The 21,910-nt window shown below is 46.0% G+C and overlaps 1 protein-coding gene across 9 annotated transcripts in view; it reads left to right on the top strand.

Moving 5' to 3' along the window:
- gramd1ba (GRAM domain containing 1Ba) overlaps positions 1-21,910 on the top strand; it is a 369,918-nt gene that overhangs the window by 247,278 nt on the left and 100,730 nt on the right. Inside the window, exon 1 of one of the 9 annotated variants that reach the window (XM_051931907.1) lies at positions 3,924-4,167. The exons of 7 other annotated variants lie outside the window; for them this stretch is intronic. The gene's annotated coding sequence lies outside the window, so the exon portion shown is untranslated. Of the gene's footprint in view, positions 1-3,923; positions 4,168-20,718; positions 21,505-21,910 lie in introns of those variants that run through there. One more of the 9 variants, XM_051931906.1, reaches the window with a different exon arrangement.

Here is a 21,910-nt window from a genome sequence, read left to right on the forward strand (position 1 = left end):
TGTCCACTGCACTTAGGGACACAACTGTCCACCACACATGGCCTCATGATTCCTGTCATGCCTGAATCTTTGCTGGCAGAAGCGAGAATCATCAGAGTGGCTCCTGGTCCCTCTTGGTCATTCTGAGCCCAGCCACAATGTCCTCCATGTCACTTCAAGCCAAATGGCTCTCATGTTTATCCTTAGGACTTCTTGATGTCTTTCGTTAGGTCTAGCTCAGGACTCCACCTCCTGACCCCGCCTCTGACACTTGCCCCGGCCATCTTTTGCATTGCTGGGTTACACCTGCCCTGTGGTGGTCCGTGTTAAAATGCGTTAGTCAATAAAGGTGGAGGTGGTACTTTTAGAGTTTTTTGGTCCTATCCTTCTATTTCAGCCCACCTAATTTTTATCACCCCCCAGATCTCAAACTAGCCCTCCGTTTTCATTAGTCCCGCTGACCAGCGCGTCCAAATCACAAGGCCTTGAGGACACAACTGTCCACCACACGTGGACTCCTGGTGTCACGATTCCCTTCAGCCTGAAGGTCTGTAGAATAACTGAGTAATGTGTCAGCAGCACTGAGACTCATCAGTGTGGCCCCCTGGTCACTCTTGACCAAGCACTGGTCATTCTGAGTCCAGACCCTGGTCACAATGTCCTCCATGTTACTTCCTTACCATGTTATCACTACCAGCTCTCAAACAATCCTGCCATTTCTGGACCAGTGTCCATTCAGATCCACCCAAATCTCATGTCCAGCAGCACTGATGGCCATCCAGGCCACTCCAGCATTGAGATGGGTGGTCTTGTGTGAGCAAAACTGATGACCTGGGCAACCCCTGCTGATGTCTATCTGGTCATTCTGATCTCCACTAATCACTTTATATGGTTTAGTCTGACTGACCTCCCACCCCCTAGGACTGACCTTTTGTACATTTTGACCTGAGCTGCTTCCTTGGTAACATTTCATTCTAAGCTTCTTATAATTTAACACCCTGAGCAGCACCTTTCTAAAATCACTGGTCACTCTCAGCTGACCCTCTTTGATGTTAATCTTCATTTAATTTACACTTAAAGGATCTCATTTTGTCTTCCTGGTCACTCTTGAGTAAGTGCTTGAATTGGTATATCACTCTTAGCTGACCACCTGGATGTCCTGAGCTGTGGCCCTCTAGCACTGACCAGTGGTCACTATAAGCTGAGCTCCTATTATTGCAGATTTCTCTTTAAAGATGTAGGCATCCTGGGCGTCATTGCTTGCCTGACTTTTGCACTGGTCATTGGTGAGTGGTCAGCATTTGTCATTGTTGATCTTCTCTTTTTGCTGACCTCTGGATATTCTGAGCTGTATTTGTGTAACCGCTGGCCTCTTTTAGCTGAAATCCTATTGATCTCTACTGACTTTTCTCACAAGTTATCTAAGTTGCACCTCATGCTTAAATTTCTGGTCATTCATTTATTTTGTTCTTCTGGTCATTCCGATGTCCATCCCTTTGCTGGTGACCTATTAATAATTTTATATGTTTTTGTCATGCTGACCTCCTGGTCATTCCTGTTGAATGTAATCCCCCGTGAATGTGACTTCCCGGTGACTTTGACCCAAGGTGCTCCTTTGATAACATCTGATACTAAGCTTCTTAGTTATTAACCTGCTGGTCACCTCTCCAGACCTTCAGATCATCTCCTGTTCTACTGACCATCATTAATGCACAAAAATGTGGTTTAACATGGACCTCTCGGTCAGTCTTGATTATGTGCCTCTGACACTTAAATTTCTGGTCAACGCACTCTCCTTGAGTGGAGATACACTTGCACTGACCTCCTGGGCGGTCTGAGCTTTGGCCCATCTAACACTGACCGATTGTCATTCAGAGGTGGGCTCCTGTCATGTAGATTCTAGTTTAGGATGAGTGACCTCATAGTGACCACTGAGTGCCTCTCATGTGTAAATCAGTGGGCAGTAAAGTCATGTAATGTGGACTGATGCTGATCTCCTGGATGTGTTGAGCTACACACTGCTGGTTAGTATGAGCTGAGCTCCCACCATATTGATCTCCACTCACTTTTCATGTTGACCTCCTGGTCACTCCAGACTGAGAACCTCAAGCATGTCAATTTGTGGTCATTGGGCAATAGCAACACCTTCATGTAATCTTCACTTACACTGACCTGGACATTCTGTGTTGTCACCATGACCTGAACTCTGTTGGTCTCAATTGTGTTCTCTCAAGGTCTTGGAAAATCTTACTGGGACCAGTGGTCTCAATCCACTGATCTCTATTCACATCAACCAACCACTTGGTCCATTTGTGGTGTACAGCTGAGATGCCTTCATAATGGAAGGACCAGGGGAGAGAGGGTGCACCGGGCATCGGTAAGTGGCAGCCCCCCTGGGTTACAGAGGTACCTCACATTCCCACAGGCCATGCTGGGAGTTGGAGTTTGGTGACTCAATGCTGTTGGGCTCATGAGTTACTGCAAGGGGGCACTGAAGGGACTGCAGAGCCCCTCACTTCACTGAGTTTCCACCTCACCCAGAAGTGCTGCCAGACCATGCCAACTGCCCACTGGAAGTACTCCTGGGTGTAGGATAAAAGAAGCCCACTGACATCATCCCAGGAGCCAGAGTTGGGAGCGGAGGAGGCACAGAGAGAGAAAGAGTGAGAAGAAGTTGGAGTGTTGATTGCTGTGTGTTTCATTCTGTGATTGTACTTGTGGTGGTGTGGTGAGGAACATTTACAGGGGAAGCGTTTCCCACAAATATAAAACTCTTTAGTGCTTTTTATACCAGTGTCTGAGCCTGTCTATGTCGGGTTTGGGGAGCTAGAGCGCCCCCTCTGGTCCACACGCTCTAAGACGTGTTCCTCTGCTGCTGACTTAATTTTTGTGTTTTAAGAACCAGCGGGTACCAGGGTGTAGTCACATGCCTGCCTCGCCATGAGGAAATTATCAGGTGTCCAGTGCCTTATCCATTACAAGGTCCACCTGATAATCTCCCACTGAACCCTAGGGCTACCAGGTCTGTCCACACATAGAGTGACCTTTAAGTTGTTGACCCATCTGTAAAATTCAGTTGTATTTATTCTTGCTAATGTTAAAGTGGGGCGCTATATCAAAGACGAAAGGCGCTAAATGAGGGGCTTTATAATAGGAACTCGTGGGGAGGTGGATCCGCATATCTAAGTGGTCTTATACAAATCTCTTACAGTGACCTATGAGACGTGGGTGGACTGCTTTAGGACAGAACTAGGCTGCTGACCCAAATGGAAATTCGGTGGTATGGGGGCAGTGTGGGCACACTGTTGAAGTCGGACATGGCCGCCAGACCTCCCCAGATGGACCGGGCACAGGACAATCTAGACTAGTCCAAATGGCTTCTTAGCGCCCTGAGCACCCAGTGAAGTTTCAGCTACTGTATATGGACCCCTTGAGCTCACCAGATTATAAAAGATGTGATGGACACGGCGGCCCCTCTGACCCCACTGGCTTGTGTATTAAGAGATTAAAGTCCCATCTGCCTTGGCTAATTGAAGCTGACACGAGTCTCCCTCTTTCTCTCTCTCTCACTGTCTGTCTCCGCCCACGTTAGCGCTCCCCAGAAGTCCCCCGCCCCCCCCCCGTTTTGACCAAATGGACACACAAACAAAAGAGAAAAGGCCTGCGAGGGCCGGAGGGCGCGTGTGTGATCATGATGTCTGACGGCTGGCTCTTTGGTATGCTCAATGCGGCAGCGGAAGCCGGGACAGCCGAGCGAGCAAGCTAGCGCGTGCGCGTGTGTCTGTCCGTGTGTGCGTGTGCGCGAGCGCGCGCACGCGTTGCCAGCCGAGCATGCTCAGTGCGCGCCGGTGGAGAGAAGGCGCTCAGACGAGCAGCTGCTGCAGGGCTGTGGACGTGTGCGCAGATCTAGCGGTGCGCCAGCAGGGGAACGAGGCGAGGCCGCTGCCATCAGGGAGCCACGGCTAAACGCGGCACCCACCGCTAGCACCAGCAGCCCCCCTCCAACCCCCCCATCCCCCTCCAGCTTTGATGCGACCCTTCGCATGGGGTACCAGGGCCAGTTGGGATTTACCTGCCGTCACTCCCACCCGACATGTCATGGGATGCCTGGCCATCTTGAATGGGGAGAGGATGCAGCAGCTGCAGCCGGACCCTTCCTGCACTAATGAAGGGCTTCAAGCTTGCCTGGTAAGAGAGCGACGGCGGCGGAGGAGGGGGGAGATGAAGGCTCAGTCACTCTGTGGTCACTGACTCGGCCGGGCGCGCTACTAGGCCTGGACCCTGGCACTAAAAAAAAAAATTGCAGCTGGTGTACTGTTCACACCCTGGCAACTGCATGCCAGTCTGAGGGTTTCACTGAGATTGGCGTTGAAATGGCAGACCTGGGACCCTGATGGGAATCCGATCAGCAATATTGCATCTACCATGTATGGCCTGGTGGGTTTCAGAATAACTTTTAAGAAAGTCATTGTGGTGGTGAAATGTTTGGTTTGGGCAGATTTAAAGGGTACATGTGGGCAGTCGCTAGCCGTGGTAAATGAGCTTTAATAGCAGGTATGGGCATAGCCGTCCGCTTTCACAGACACAAATGTCACTGTCCCTTCTGCTAGGCACGAAGTCACTGATTGGCCTTTGACACGCAGTCACATGGGAGATGTGGGTATGGCACACACTCAAAGGGGCACACGGTTCGGGCATTCCTGGCCCCATTCACATGTGCCTGACATACACTCACATGGAGCCATGGTGTCTCTGATACATGTGCCAGGTCAGGTTTGCTGTGCCCTTTGACATCAAGTTTGATATGGTAAACTGTACATGAATCCTTGAAATGGGTATGTGTGCCCACACCAGTGTGGCATTGCTTGCCTATGTGGCTCACCTTTAGAGATATGGACACATACACGCCAGTGTCACATGTACTCACATGGAGTCATTCTGTGTCTGCAACGTGAATCACCCAGGGCAGGTATGCTGTGCCCTCTGACTCCAACTTTGATATGGTATACTATACATCCTTGGAGCAGGTATGTGTGCCCACACTGGTGGGGCTTTACTTGCCTGTTTACCACACATACATGAAGTACACACAGCAGAGGCGTAGCTAGGGTTTTCAGTGCCCAGGGACAACTGAAGATTTTGCGCCCCGTCCTGTTTGCCAAAATGCAGTGGGGAACATCAATTCGGCGCCCACTGGATGCTGCGCCCAGGGACAGATGTCCCCCCTTGCCCCCCCCAGCTACACCACTGACACACAGGTGTCCCCTCTGGCAGATGCTAACAAGAGCCCACTGTATTTGTTAAATGTTCTCATATATGTGCCTCCTGACTGACTGGCATCCTGGCTGATAGTGAATGGCATTTCCATAGCTGGCTAGGAGGTCATCATATTGGATGGAGTCCCCAAGTTGAAAGGATCGGTCGTCACTGCTCTTCTCTGGATGGACAGAGCAGATGGATGGACATCATGGCCAGGAAGGCCACTGTCCCCTTTTCTTGCCGAGAGGCCCAGATAGCAGAAGGACAGGGAGAGACTGACCCCTGGGGCCATGTGTCCCCCCTCCCCTCCCCCCCGTTGGGTGGATGCTGACAGAAGGAGGTTCTGCCTCACCCGGATGTGCCCCTGGAAATCCTTAGGGGTCCGGCAAAGAAGGAGCCACTCTGCCTCACCCAGGGGAGCTGGACTTGGGAGAGGAGGAGGACAAAACTCACCTGGCGAGGAATGGAGGAGGAAGAGTGAAAGGACATGATTGGCATGAAGACGCCCATGAAAAGGTCTAGTTGAACCCAGGACTTGTGCCTGGGTAGTTGAGGTCTGGGGTTTGGAGGCTGTGACGCCCCCTTGTGTCCACACTCCTGTATTACATGCCATCCTGCCCATAGTCTGTTAAAGACACACGGTGCCAGATATGCATGCCCATTGAGCCCACATTGGCGTGGCCACATCAACATACACCAGCAGCCACCCAGCTGCAGTAAGACATACACAGGTGCAGCGCTGTATACCATCTCAGACGCTCACTCATAGGGTCTACTTGTGGGTCTTTTTCACAGATGCAGTGGCAGGTGCTGCATGCCCGCTTGGCACACTCTGATGTGGGCAGACATTCAAGCACAAACCCACATACTCAAATGCACTCATTGTGTGCCATTATTGCCTGTCCCTCCAGTGCCTACTATCAGACCCAGAGCTGTGTTATATGATGGGGTATACTAGCTTGCTCTGACACACACACACACACACACACACTCTGGCCACACTGGTGGGCTTTACCTGCCTTCTCTGGCAGGTCCCTGTGGCACATTCTCTGAAACACTCATGGCGTGTCTGCTACGCATACACTGTGGTGGGAATGCATGCCCGTTTGGCACACACTGGCATGTTTGGCAGACATTCATGTACCTCTACATGTACACACAGGTATCTCTGATATGTACTCACACACACGTCAGGTGCCAGTATGGCTGTCCTCTCTAACACACACACTAAGGAGAAATTCTTGTGGGCCTGTTATACCCACTGCTGTGGGCACTCAACTATGAGTAGGCATACCTGCTCTAACTCATTGTCTCTCACTGTTGGGTACTTAAACACACACACACACACACATTATTGATTTGACTTTGGGAAGAACTTTGCTGTGAGTGTTTAGTATGTTTTTTATTGAGCATGGCACCGTAGACTGGTGACAAAGCGCCTTGAGCGTGGTAAAGGCGCTATATAAATAAAATGTATTATTATTATTTATTATTATGTTGCATGCTGGGAAGACCAGCAAGTAAGAATTTCACTACCCTCTGTACAAGTGACAACAACAACCTTTATGTATGTGTATAGCACATTTTCATACAAATGGTGTGGCTCAAAGTGCTTAAAGTAACAATCACCAGTGCCATGTCCAGTACGCTGTCACTTGTGCACTTCCCACTTTTTTTTGTCCAGGTATAGATGCTCACAAACTCCCTGACACGTACAGTATGTACACACACAAGTCAGAGGTTCTCTGTACACATGACAGTAACTGCCAGCGCTCAGTCATGTGTGCCCTTTCCAGTTTTGACATGGCTCAGTCTGGCAGACTACCTACTCACAGCCTGGCATGTGCCGTATGCACACATGTGTACACGTGTACAGACACAAGGCACAACTTCTCGGCACTCTGTTAACTACTAGTACTGTACACAGTCTCGCGTGTTCACTCTCCTTCCTCTTTAGATATCTCACACTGGAAGCTCTTTACACATGTACACTGCTCATTCACCAATTCCCTGCCACGCTCGTATACATGCCTGTAAGTATTGTGCCAGTATGACTTCTAGTTAACATCTGGATTTTGGCCCAACCCCAGGATGTCACTTGTTGGGCATATGCACATATACTGACGTGCCATCCTAAGACTCAGTCACATATGTCCACAAAACACAGCCTGGCACTGTCCACAATCTGGCATATGCTGACACGGGTATGACTGTAAAGGCGACCCTACACTGCTATAATACTGGCATTGCCCACAGATATAATCTTATGTTAGCTTTCCTAGCAGGTACTACTGCAAATGAAATAGATAGATGGATATGAAAGGCACTATATCATAGATAGACAGAAAAGGCGCTATATAATAGATGGATATGAAAGGCACTATATCATAGATATACAGAAAGATGCTATATGTTAGATGGATATGAAAGGTGTTATATAATAGATGATATGAAAGGCACTATATCATAGACAGAAAAGGTGCTATATCATAGATAAACAGGTGCTATATGATAGATGGATATGAAAGGCGCTCTATCATAAATGGATATAAAAGGCGCTATATCATAGATAGACAGAAGGTGCTATATGATAGATGGATATGAAAGGCGCTCTATCATAAATGGATATAAAAGGTGCTATAGCATGGATGGATGGATAATAGATGGATATGAAAGGCACTATATCATAGATGGATATGAAATGCACTATATCATGGATAGACATAAAAGGCACTATATAATAGATGCATATGAAAGGCGCTATTTAATAGATGGATATGAAAGGTGCTATATAATAATTAGATATGAAAGGCACTATATCACTGATAGACATAAAAGGCACTATACAATAGATGCATATGAAAGGCACTATATAATAGATATACTGGCATTGCCCACAGACGCCCTATGACGCCCGGTGTTGTGTCCATCTCTGTCTCTTCTTCGTGCCTCACCTTCCTGCTGTTCTCCATTCCTGTAGTTGGTGGGCTTTTGTGTAACACTGATGGCCATGCCCCCTTTCCCGGTGGGCAGTGCTCTTCTGCAATTAATGTTTCCCATTTTGTTTTGCCATCCACATTAAGAAGTCCTTGCTGGCCATGTGACCTGCCCTCATGAAGCCAGCCTGCCCCGTGTCCCTCGTCCTGTGACCGTGACAGCGGGTGAATGCTGGGCAGCATGCAGCACCGGGGATGCCTTGCTGGCTTTGTGTGCCGCAGGAGGCTTTTGGGTGCTGAGCTCAGCATAAGCAAACAATGGAGAGGCTGTTGAAAATGATCACCCGGTGACATCATTGGCACCTTCTGCTTGTGGTGACTGGCATCAGACCAGGGAGAGTCTTGTAAAGGGCAGCTATGCCAAGATGTAAGGTTGCCTCTAAAATATACGATAAATGAATGAATTGGCAGCAAAGGTGGCAGTGAGTACCTAAGGGGAGCAGCTTGAGGTTCTTGGGGGTCTTGAAAGGAAGTGAGGATAGAGGAGTGAGACAGCGGCAATGGCACCAGAGCATAGTGGTGAAGTGGCAGCTAAGTCAGCTTACTGGTCAGTCTACACCCTCACCTGTGGTCCCGTCTGAGCGATGGGTGCTCCGTAAAGGTCACCTGACCCTGGAATCGGGGTGCTACAATGGCTTTGCCTGTTTCTTTATAAAAGGTCCTATAAAGATACAGTAGGTGCTACAACTAAGCCACCTTTGACATGTGCTGCTTCCTGCTGCATGTAGTACAGACCCCCACATAATGTATACAGTGCCAGCAGACGTGATGCAGGCTGCCTCGTAGCCAAGCCCCTTGACCGCAAGCTGCATCTTTTGTCGCTAGGCAACAGTTCCCATGGTCAGGAACGCCTGCAGTCCTTCAGCTCGTTGACTTCGGCCTCTGCCATCCCTGCGTGGCTCTCTTGTGCTCGAGCGAGGGGGTCCGGTTAGCTGGTGACTCTAAATGGGCCTGTCATGGACTGGTGCCCTGTTCAGGGTTGGCTCCTGTTTTGAGCCAAGTGATGCCAGGATAGGCTGTGGCCTCCTGTGTACCTGAACAAGATAAATAAATGAGAATGTTATGTTAGCTTCTATAGCAAGTACTACTGCAAATAGAATAGACAGATGGATATGAAAGGCACTATATAATGGATGGATATGAAAGGCACTGTACAGATAGATAGAGATATGAAAGGCACTATATAATGGATAAATATGAAAGGCACTTTATAATAGATGAATATGAAAGGCACTTTATAATAGATGAATATGAAAGGCACTATACAGAGATAGATAGAGATATGAAAGGCACTATAGATAGATAGATAGATAGATAGATAGATAGAGATATGAAAGGCACTATATAATGGATGAATATGAAAGGAACTTTATAATAGATGAATATGAAAGGCACTATACAAATAAAGATATGAAAGGCACTATATAATGGATGAATATGAAAGGAACTTTGTATAGTGCCTTTCATATTCATTTATTATAAAGTTCCTTTCATATTCATCCATTATATAGTGCCTTTCATATTCATTTATTATAAATAGAGATATGAAAGGCACTATATAATGGATGAATATGAAAGGAACTTTATAATAGATGAATATGAAAGGCACTATACAGATAGATAGATAGAGATATGAAAGGCACTATATAATAGATAGAAAGACAGACATGAAAGGCACTCATCCATTGTTTTCTAACCCACTCAGTTCTGAAAAGGGTTGCAGGGGGTCTGCTGGAGCCTATTGCAGCCACCATAGGGCAGTGCTGTCTTAACAGCATGAAAGCCCCCCTGCCCAATCTACCGGACAAAGTAGTGGACGGCACAGGGTCCCTTGCTTTGATAGAAAAATAGAAACATACATTGGCATCAGAAACATTGTGGGCCCCCAGCCAGTGCCCATTGTGCCCATATGTTAAAACAGCCCTGGCATAGGAAGAGGCAAGAACAAATCCTGGACAGGGCACTAGTCTATCACAGGGCGAAAACACACACACGGTCCAATTTAGCATGACTAATTCACCCATCCTGCATGTCTTTGGACTGTGGGGGGATACTGGACCACCCAGAGAAAACCCACACAGACATGGCATTAACATGCAGATGTCACCCTGGGAAGACCCAGGACCAGCTTGTGACTTATATTCCTATTTAAATCATGTCTATATATTAAAAATAGCAGCAGCCCCAGCACTGCCCCCTGCTGGACACGATGCTTCACGTCAGCCGGCTGTGCTGAGGTTCGTCACACCATCAGCCTCTGCTTTGTGTGCCTGAGCCAATTCTGCACCCACCTACACACCACACCCTGACCTCCCTCTTTCTGAGGGCGCGGTCAGTTTGCAGTGTCGGCCATAGGATGTGATTTACTTTTGTATGAATCTGACAATACGCCCCAATGCCGTAAAGGTTTTTTGTACAATTCAATGCCATTCTTACGGTATGTGATGCTCTTCCTGCTTTCCATTCAAGTTGTTCTCAGAGAACTGCGAAAGCAAAGCTTGGCTTGACTATTCCTGCTGTGGACTTCTTAGAACGCATCATGAAGGAGACTCCGTGTGGTCAAAGGTGATGAGGCTTTTGTGTTGAATGCCATGAAAGGTGCTGAAGCTCGGCTGGTTTGGTTTCATGTGTAAGGCGCTTTATAAATTCAGTTACATGTCATTCCTTTTTTATCGTTCTTTACTGAAAACATTCTCCATCCTGAGAGCCTAAATCTTGGCCTGAAGATTTCTGTTGGGGGCTCCTTGTTTTGTATCATGACGGGCACTCCATCGGGTCACCTGTGGTAAATACTTTAGAAGGGGCCGAAGCGACGCTGGAATGGTTTCCTGTGAACGGCGCTTTATGAATTTAGCTGAATGTATCCTTTGGGGTCCCAAGGAGGCACTGCAGCTCCCCAGATTCCCCACACACAAGTTCCAATGAAACATTGAGGTTTTTATTGTGTGAAACTCTTACAGTAAAAGTTTCCCACACCACACTGTTTCTTCCACTCTCTGCATCTCTTCCTCCACTCCTTTCGGCTAGCTTCATCAGCTTCCTCCTCCTCCCCTTCCCTACTCTGACTGTTCCTTTTATACAGAACTTGGAAGTATTTCTGGGGTCCCAAAACTGCAGCTTTGGGGTCCTTCTGGGTGAGGTTGGAGCCCCTCAAAGCAAAGCTTGCTAGTCCACTGAGCTATGGTGGTAGCTTTGGTGGTACCCACAAAACCCAACAGGGCCGAACCAATGAACTCCAGTTCCCAATGTGCCCTGTGGGAATCCATGGTGGTACCGTAACCCAGGGGGGGCTGACACCTGGAGTTTCGGGGGAGACAATGCCCTGCACAAACTGTCGTCCCCTGTCCTTCTGGCTGGGTACGGATCTCGGTTTAGCTCCAGTGCCCGCGTGGCATCCCTTGTGTATTTGTCTTCACTGAAGTTCTGCACAAAGCCCGCTTTGGGTGTTACTTTATTGTTTATTGCTTTGAGCAGCTTGTAGATTTTGCCCACATTGAATAAAAAAGTGCCCTGTAAAGTAAACTCTGTTGGTGTTGAGGACTCGGTGCTGCTTGGTTTCAAAGGCACTATATAAAATGGAAGCTCCAGGTCTGAGCTGTGCAAAAGAAGCGTCACTTCTGAAATTGTCTGAGTGTGTAGAACAAACTGAAAGCTGATTGTACTGTGAAAAACGCTTCCTCCGCTTAATGAGGATTTGGGGGCTTGATATGGTGTGCCGCAATAAACCACAATTGTCTCAAGTTTTATTTCTTTTGTGAAAGGTGCCACATAAGCGAGTCAAAATTATTACTGCTTTTTTACTGTTTGGAGTAGCTTGCTGTGGAGGACGGTGTAAAGTAACACCTGTTTGTGCTCTGAAAATCCTTATATACCAGCTGAGCTGCCCGGCTGAGACGGGTTGAAATCAAAGTGATCAATGCAGACCATGCCATCTATTGAAATGTAATTTGTAATGCACTGTAGTAATCATAAAATTAATTGTTTTTGTCATTCCAACAGATGGCGCATCGCAAACATTTGTAGTAATAAAATGCATTATTATAAATGTTTGTAATGTGCCATCTGCTGGAATGACAAATGCCAGGCTGTGTCAATACTTTTGATAACTTTAAGATAATATTGTTTTGGTACAACACACCAGTCGGTGTCTTACTTAGACCTTCTCTTCTCCTTTTGCTTTAAATCTTTAGAAGCAAAGAAATAAAGGATGATTGTAAAGCAGATATCATAGAAATAAAATGTGAATTAGCTGTGCTACCCATCCACGATATTTTGAAACCTAAGTAATCACCGTAGACTTCAGCATTAACGTTTGCAATGTACCAAGTAATGTGTTATGTGCCATTCGGTATGGGATTCATAAAAGCAGTGTTAATGTTTGTGATGCATAATCAGTTGGAATGACAAATGTGATGTATTTTATCACTAGAAATGTTTGTGATGCGCCATTGGTTGGAATGACAAATGCAAGGCATTTTATCACTACAAATGCTTGTAATGTGCCATCTGTTGGAATGACAACTGCAATGCATTTTATCACTAGACATTTTTGTAATGTGCCATCTGTTGGAATGACAAATGTATTGCATTTTATCACTAGAAATGTTTGTGATGTGCCATCTGTTGGAATGACAAACTAAATGCATTTTATCACTAGAAATGTTTGTAATGCGTCATCAGTTGTAATGACAAATGCAAGGCATTTTATCACTAGAAATGTTTGTGATGTGCCACCTGTTGGAATGACAAATGCATTGCATTTTATCACTAGAAATGTTTGTGATGTGCCATGTGTTGGAATGACGAATTAAATGCATTTTATCACTAGAAATGGTTGTAATGCGTCATCGGTTGTAATGACGAATGCAAGGCATTTTATCACTACAAATATTTGTGATGTGCCATCTGTTGGAATGACAAATTAAATGCATTTTATCACTAGAAATGTTTGTGATGCGTCATCAGTTGTAATGACAAATGCAAGGCATTTTATCACTACAAATGTTTGTAATGCACCATGTGTTGGAATGACAAATACAATACATTTTATCACTGGAAATGTTTGTAATATGCCATCTGTTGGAATGACAACTACAATGCCTTTTATCACTAGTAATGTGTGTGATGTGCCATCTGTTGGAATGACAAATGCAATGCATTTTATCACTAGAAATGTGTGTAATGCGCCATGTGTTGGAATGATAAATTCAGTAATGCATTTTATCACTGGAAATGTTTGTGATGCGCCATGTGTTGGAATGACAAATTGAAAGCATCTTATCACTAGAAATGTTTGTGATGCGTCATCGGGTTGGAATGACAAATGCAAGGCATTTTATCACTACAAATGTTTGTAATGTGCCATCTGTTGGAATGACAACTACAATGCCTTTTATCACTAGTAATGTGTGTGATGTGCCATCTGTTGGAATGACAAATGCAATGCATTTTATCACTAGGAATGTGTGTAATGTGCCATCTGTTGGAATGATAAATTCAGTAATGCATTTTATCACTGGAAATTTTTGTGATGCACCATGTGTTGGAATGGCAAATTCAGTGCATTTTATCACTAGAAATGTTTGTAATGTGGTATCTGTTGGAATGACAAATTGAAAGCATCTTATCACTAGAAATGTTTGTGATGCGTCATCGGGTTGGAATGACAAATGCAAGGCATTTTATCACTACAAATGTTTGTGATGCGCCATGTGTTGGAATGACAAATACAATACATTTTATCACTAGAAATGTTTGGAGTGTGCCATCTATTAGAATGACAAATGCAATGCATTTTATCACTAGAAATGTCTGTAATGTACCATCTGTTGGAATGAGAGAGACATAGCAACCAGACGGACATACAGATACACAGACACTTATCCTTTGACTAAGGTGTCAAATAAAAAGGAGGCACTGAGGATTTTATGTGGCCTGATTTGAAAGGTGTGGATGTCAGCCTGGTTTTGTTCAGCTGTTGTATAAAGTAAGTTGCACTTCTTTAGTGTTTCGAGCTGCAGTGGCCGACTCTGATCTTGGAGCTGTAGGTTTTTGTTCCAACCCAGCTGCTTAATTAGAAGCCAATCCTCACCAATAACAGACCTGATTGAAATTCATAGCTTGTTGATATTTTTCCTCTTGCCATCTCAGTTCATTCTTAAATCATAGATTTCGTTTTCCTTTCTAATGATACATGTATCATCCAAGTGATTTGAAGCCTAAACAGATGAGCAGTTGTCAGTTCTTCAGTTTCCTTCTGAGGACTTTATTAAAGATAGTGCCTGATAAATCCACACGGGTGGAAATGGAGACAAGCAAGAGAACTGCTGGCTGCTTTGTCATTTGCATCTTATTGCTTATAAGGGGCAGTTAAAACAATGACTACAGCTGTTTAAGGGTAAAATAAGCAATTAATGGTTTAAAATCTTAAGAAGCGAGACCACCAACATGAAGCAGAAACATGTCACTTGAGCCATAAGTGCTTCATCAGCAATGAATGATTTGTCATGAAGCATTTGGGTGGGAACAAAAACCCGAAGACACTGCAGCCCTCCAGGACCACCGACATTGCACAGCCCTTATTTAAAGGGTCTCAGTCTTAAATAGCAAATCACTTAAATGAAGTTCATCAGTAGCAAAACTAGTCACCAATTAAGAAGATAGTTAGAATGAAAACCTGCAGCCACTGCGGCCCTCCAGGATCGGAGTTGGGGACCCCTGGTTTAGTGCAAAGGTGAACCTGATTGTGCTGTGGGTATCCGTATTTAAATTAAATAAAAGTGCTTTAGGGTTTGGAATTGGCTGCTCACTAGGTCATATTTTTGTCAAGTTTTATTTCTTTACTGAAAGGCGCTATATACATAAGTCTTAATTATTACATGTTTATTGTTTTGAGCAGCTGTCTATGAAAGACAATGTAAAGTAAAGCATGGGTGTGCTGTAAAAGTCACTATAGAAAGCATGGCTTGGTTTTAATTAAATGGAGGCTCATTACATCGTACTAACATTTTATTGAAACATCGATGGCCAGTATCACAATTTGCGTTTTACAATTGAGAATTCTCTTCTCCTTCTAAGTATTTGTATACCAACGTGCATTACTTCAGAAGTACGCTAGATGGCGCGCTGGATGCTTTTTTTTTTTCTTCGCAAATATCTGAACAGAAGTCTTCATTGTCGAAAGGCGAGCAACGGCGACCTCTAGCGTGTGAATGGCGGGGCTGCAGCGATTAGTCAAAAGGGCTTCGTCCGTCCATCTGCTGCGTTTGTGGAGGCTTCCCTGTTACTGCAGGGGAGCAAAGAGCTCGAAATGATGCCTGGTAGTCTGCAGTCACTGTCTTGTGAAAATCGTTATCTCTGGTCCCCGGAGTGTGTTATGTGCCGGAAGGGAGTGCTGTCCAGTCGAGACCCTGCATTTCTGTTTTGGAAATTTGAAAAAGTCTTGGATTTGAGGAGTTAACTGAAATGCTTCACTTCTTAGGTATCATGTTTCAATGTATTTGTGCCCACAAGGATATAATTTTTGCATTTATTTAAGTCAAATGAAAAAGATTTTAGATACAGGTACTGGTCATAAAATTAGAATATCATGACAAAGTTGATTTATTTCTGTAATTCCATTCAAAAAGTGAAACTTGAATATTAGATTCATTCATTACACACAGACTGATGTATTTCAAATGTTTATTTCTTTTCATGTTGAGGATTATAACTGACAACTAATGAAAGTCCCAAATTCAGTATCTCAGAAAATTAGAATATCAATTAAGACCAATGCAAAAGGGATTTTTAGAAATGTTGTCCAACTGAAAGGTATGAAGATGAAAAGTATGAGCATGTACAGCACTCAATATTTAGTTGGGGCTCCTTTGGCCTGGATTACTGCAGCAATGTGGCGTGGCATGGAGTCGATCAGTCTGTGGCACTGCTCAGGTGTTATGAGAGCCCATGTTGCTCTGATAGTGGCCTTCAGCTCTTCTGAATTGTTGGGTCTGGCGTATTACATCTTCCTCTTCACAATACCCCATAGATTTTCTATGGGGTTAAGGTCAGGCGAGTTTGCTGGCCAATCAAGAACAAGGATACCATGGTCCTTAAACCAGGTACTGGTAGCTTTGGCACTGTGTGCAGGTGCCAGGTCCTGTTGGAAAGTGAAATCTGCATCTCCATAAAGTTCGTCAGCAGCAGGAAGCATGAAGTGCTCTAAAACTTCCTGGTAGACAGCTGCATTGACCTTGGACCTCAGAAAACACAATGGACCAACACCAGCAGATGACATGGCACCCCAAACCATCACGGACTGTGGAAACTTTACACTGGACCTCAAGCAACATGGATTCTGTGCCTCTCCTCTCTTCCTCCAGACTCTGGGACCTTGATTTCCAAAGGAAATGCAAAATTTACTTTCATCAGAGAACATAACTTTGGACCACTCAGCAGCAGTCCAAAGGCGAGACGCTTCTGACGCTGTCTCTTGTTCAAGAGTGGCTTGACACAAGAATGCGACAGCTGAAACCCATGTCTTGCATACATCTGTGCGTGGTGGTTCTTGAAGCACTGACTCCAACTGCAGTCCACTCTTTGTGAATCTCCCCCACATTTTTGAATGGGTTTTGTTTCACAATCCTCTCCAGGGTGCGGTTATCCCTATTGCTTGTACACTTTTTTCTACCACATCTTGTCCTTCCCTTCTCCTCTCTATTAATGTGCTTGGACACAGAGCTCTGTGAACAGCCAGCCTCTTTAGTAATGACCTTTTGTGTCTTGCCCTCCGTGTGCAAGGTGTCAATGGTCGTCTTTTGGACAACTGTCAAGTCAGCAGTCTTCCCCATGATTGTGTAGCCTACAGAACTCGACTGAGAGACCATTTAAAGGCTTTTGCAGGTGCTTTGAGTTAATTAGTTGATTAGAGTGTGGCACCAGGTGTCTTCAATATTGAACCGTTTCACAATATTCTAATTATCCGAGATACTGAATTTGGGACTTACATTAGTTGTCAGTTATAATCATCAAAATTAAAAGAAATAAACATCTGAAATACATCAGTCTGTGTGTAATGAATGAATCTAATATACAAGTTTCACTTTATAAATGGAATTACTGAAATAAATCAACTTTGTCATGATATTCTAATTTTATGACCAGCACCTGTAGATGGAATATATCACAAGCATGAATCACAATGGCTGATATACACTCACCGGCCACTTGATTAGGTACGCCTTGTTAATGCCGGGTTGGACCCCCTTTTAACTTTCAGAACTGCCCGTAATTCTTTGTCGCATTCAACAAGGTCCTGGAAACATTCCTGAGGGATTTTAGTCCATATTGACATGATGACATTGCTCAGTGGCTGCAGATTTGTTGGCTGCACATCCATGATGTGACTCTCCCGTTCAGCCACATCCCTAAGGGGGTCTACTGGATTGAGATCTGGGGACTGTGGAGACCATTTGAGGGAAGTGAACTCACTGTCAGGTTCAAAAAACCAGTTTGAGATGTATGTGATGTGGCTTGGTATCCTGCTGGAAGTGGCCATCAGAAGATGGGGGACACTGTGGTCATGAAGGGCTGGACATCATCAGCAACAATATTCAGGCAGGCTGTGCCATTTAAACGGTGCTCAGTTGGTACTAAGGGTCCCAAAGTGTGACAAGAAAATATCACAGACACCATTACACCATCACCACCAGCAGCCTGAACCGTTGATACAAGGCTGGATGGATCCATGCGTTCATGTCGGTGACACCAAATTCTGACCCCGCTACCACAGCAGACATTGAGACTCATCAGACCAGGTGACGTTTTTTTCCAGTCTTCAGTTGTTCAGTTTTAGTAAACCCGTTTGAATTGTTGCTTCAGTTGCCTGTTCTTAGCTGACAGGAGTGGCACCCGCTGTGGTCTCCTACTGGCGTAGCCCACCTGCTTCAACGTTCGCCATGTTGTGAGATGCTCTTCTGCACACCTCACTTGTAACAAGTGCTCATTTGAGTTACTGTTGCCTTTCTGTCAGCTCAATCCAGTCTGCCCATTCTCCTCTGCCCTCTGGTATCAACAAGGCATTATTGCCCAGAGAAGTGCCAGAGTAGATCAGCACAAACTGGCACCAACAACCAGGCCAACTTCAGTCCCCTCTCTTTGCCATTCTGGTGCTCGGTTTGAACTTTGGTCATCTTGACAACGTCTGCAGGCCGCATTAATGCATTAAGCTGCTGCCACGTGATTGGCTGATAACCAGCACAGGGGTACCTAATAAAGTGGCCGCTGAGTGTATTGCAACACATTAAAAGCTTCACATCGTGAGTGACGCCACTATTGTAATAATTGTTGGGATTTAAAATGGAGAAAAGGTGTGAGCCTCTGAAAGAGCCATAAATCAGGCCAGGGCCCAGAAATAGGCAGCCTGACCCCAAACTCTACTAGCAGGCTTCAGCCTTTCCAGGCCGCAGAAGTGGGGAAAAGGCTTTTAATGTTTACAGATACCTTAAATGGACCAAAATGTCTCTCAGCACTAAGGGAAATCATCAAAACGAAAACTTTCAGCTTGATAAACAAGTCAACAATGATTCCTTATTAAAAAAAAAAGAAGAAGAATTTGTTTTGAAAACAAAAAGAGCAAAAACAGGAAAAAGGCCAAAGGTTTACCTAAAGAGGCGAAACACGACAAACACATCCAGTAATTGTAAATCAAAGACAGAAGTGAAAAAAAAATCCAGAAACTAGAAAACCAAAGCGGCCTCAGAAATAAAAGCAGAGGGGCGGTCCTTCGGCAGTGACATCACGAAGGCCACACCTCTTTGGACTCCACCCACACCGCCCAAAGAGCACTGCAGAGCAACACAAAATACACAGTGTGGACAACAGGGGGCGTCCAGCTTCTCAAACCCCCCTGGACACAGCAGTCACAGAAGCCAAGTTCAGCACACCAGATGCCTTTATTCCCATGGGGGGGGGGGATGCTTTTGTATCAATCCCCACAGTGTCACCGTTCCCAAGCACAATACAAGAGGTCAGCCTTTCCTTCCTATCTTCCTTCTCTCTTCCTTGTTTCATCCTTGCACATCCCTTGTTTCGTCCCCCAAACTCTAGCTCCCCGCGTGGAGTGAGGTGGCCCCTTTTCATCAGTGTTACCTGGAATCACTCCCAGGTGTGGTGCAAGAGCCCAGGGAAGGAGCCCCTATGGAACCCGACAGGGCTGTGCCAAATTCCAACTCCCAGCATGCCCTGCGGGAATCCATGGTGCCACAGCCACCCAGGAGAGCTGCCCTCTAGCATAGTGCCTTGTCAATGCTCTCTCTCTACACTGGATGCCTTCCATACAGTTGGCATCCCGGCCTGGTAATGGCCCGTCACAACAGACACAAAATAAGAATTAAACAGGATGACGTGACCAACATGTGCATAATAAATGAAAGCAAATACATCAGACGCCCCTTGATGTTGGACCTTGATTGACGTGCAGGACATCGAGGCAGCCACAACAATGCAACTGAAGACCCTCACGAAAGAGGACTTCTAGAAAGTGGTAAGAACCATGGGATATGTGTGTCCGAAGCGAGGGGGATTCATGGCAATGCGTCTTTTACTGTAATACGTTAAACAGTCACCATAGTTTTTGATCACTCCTCATAGATGCAACACGCCTTGTGTGTCAATCCCATTGCCTACCAGTGACAACACGGGAGCTGCCCTAACGATGGGAAGACAAAGCAGTGCCGATTGTAAATATACAAGATAGATGGATACATTTATGTAGCACTTTACAAGGACAATTGGGGGGGGGGGGGGCAATTATACCACCACCACCATGACGAATCCACCTGGATGGTGTGGTAGCTGCCATTCTTGTGCCTGTCCGCTCACCACACGCTAGGCGGTGAAGGGGTAAGAGAGATAGTTAGGCAGTAAGGGACAAGGGACTGTTAGGGGGCTGGAATGGATGAAGCCATGGTGGGCAATTTAACAAGGACACCAAGGGTATGTCTGACTTTTGTCGAAAGATGCTTAGGAATATTTTATGATCACATGGAGTTGGGGCCTCAGTTTTATGTCTCATTTCAAGACGGGCACCATTTGTACAGCACATAGTTACTCCATCACTGCACTGGAGCATTGGGGGTCCTCACACAGCACCCCGCAAGATGGCATCACCAACAGAGCAATCCAAGCTTTCCCATCTAACTACTGCTAGCTGGACCCAAACATGGTTACCTTCAGCTGGATTGACTATTTTGAGGTGCTAGTGGCGTGGCCCAAACATTTATACAACCATAAAAGTAAGATTTAAATAAAGCTAAAGTCAAATCTGAGTTCAAGGGCTTAGAGATTCCCCCTACCCCACCTTCCCCCCCCCCCCCCCAAAAAAAAGTGGTAAAACTTGAAAAAACATGAGGGGATTAATTTTATTAAGATTAAGTTCAAGGGTCTGGTTTAAGGTCAACGTCCACAAGACCCCTCTACTTCCACACAGGCTCAGCTTCAAGTCTGCATTGTATGACCGTGACCGATCCTTTAGAGGGCGCTAGACTTGTTGCTGGCGCCGCACTCTGTCTAACTAGTGATGGTCATCTTCACGCTTACACTTACTTTGTCTGACCATCCCTGTCTCAGACCACCTGCCTGGCATCAGTTTGAGTCTGCAAAGAGAACTCGGCCCCTGAGACCACCCTGCAAAGTTTAAGAAGGCAGACGGTCATTTAATAAATAAAGCAGCAGAAGGGGAAATAATTCAAGGAAAACTCAAAACCAGGGCTACATGTGGTCTCTGGGACCTACAATTGGGGGGCTAGCGGAAAGAGAGCCTGGCGGAAGGGCAAGGGGGCAACTAAGTAGGTAGGGCGTCCTGCCAAGCAGTGATGTCAGCCCCTCCTTTCATGACAGTCATGAATAATTTACGAAGCGAGCAGGAGGTGTTATGTAAAGCAGCCGTCCGAGCGAGCACACTGACTGAGTGTGCGTGTGCGTGTGTGCGCCTGTGTGCACGCGCATGTCTCGGCGGCGTGCGAGCGTGTGAACTGGCGAGCGAGAGAGCGATCAGGATAAAAAAAAAAGAAAGAAAGAAAAAGATAAAGAAGGACAGCAGCAGCCCTCCACGGGCGCGACAAGGACAGGGGTCTGGCCGGCACGGTGATGACCGGCGCCTCATCTGGGGTGGCCGTTGGGCTGCAGATGCTTCTTCCCCTTCCTTCGTGTCCTCTCCCTCCTCCTCCTCACTGGATGAATGAAGCTCCGCACGGCAGATCCCCTTCCATCACTCCTTAATGGCTACCAGGTTAGTGCGGTGTGAACTGCTGCTGTTGCTGCTGCAGCGTGGCCGCCGACGAGGGGGTGGAGGGGGAGGTTGGTTGGGGGGCGTCTGATACACGTCCCGTGTAGGAAGGCGTCAGCGAGCAGGTGCCAGTGTGCCAGTATAATCTCCTGCATTATTGCCACTTGACATGCATGTAATCTGCCAGCCCTCTTATCCTGTGACCGCCGCAGATTTGCTGCCCGCTTGTAATTTCAGCTCGCGCCGCGTCCATCCGAGGGGATTTGGGGGGTTCGTTTTATTTTATTTCTTTCTTTCCTTTCTTTTTTGTTTTAAAGCGGCGTGGCCAGTGTGGTTCAATTCTGAGTGCGTCATAAGCTCAGCCATGGGGGCCGCTTGGCTCTGCATCAGCAGGCAGCGCGTTGATGTG

This window comes from Erpetoichthys calabaricus, chromosome 9 (assembly GCF_900747795.2).
Source record: "Erpetoichthys calabaricus chromosome 9, fErpCal1.3, whole genome shotgun sequence".
In the NCBI taxonomy this organism is placed as follows: Eukaryota; Metazoa; Chordata; class Cladistia; order Polypteriformes; family Polypteridae; genus Erpetoichthys; species Erpetoichthys calabaricus.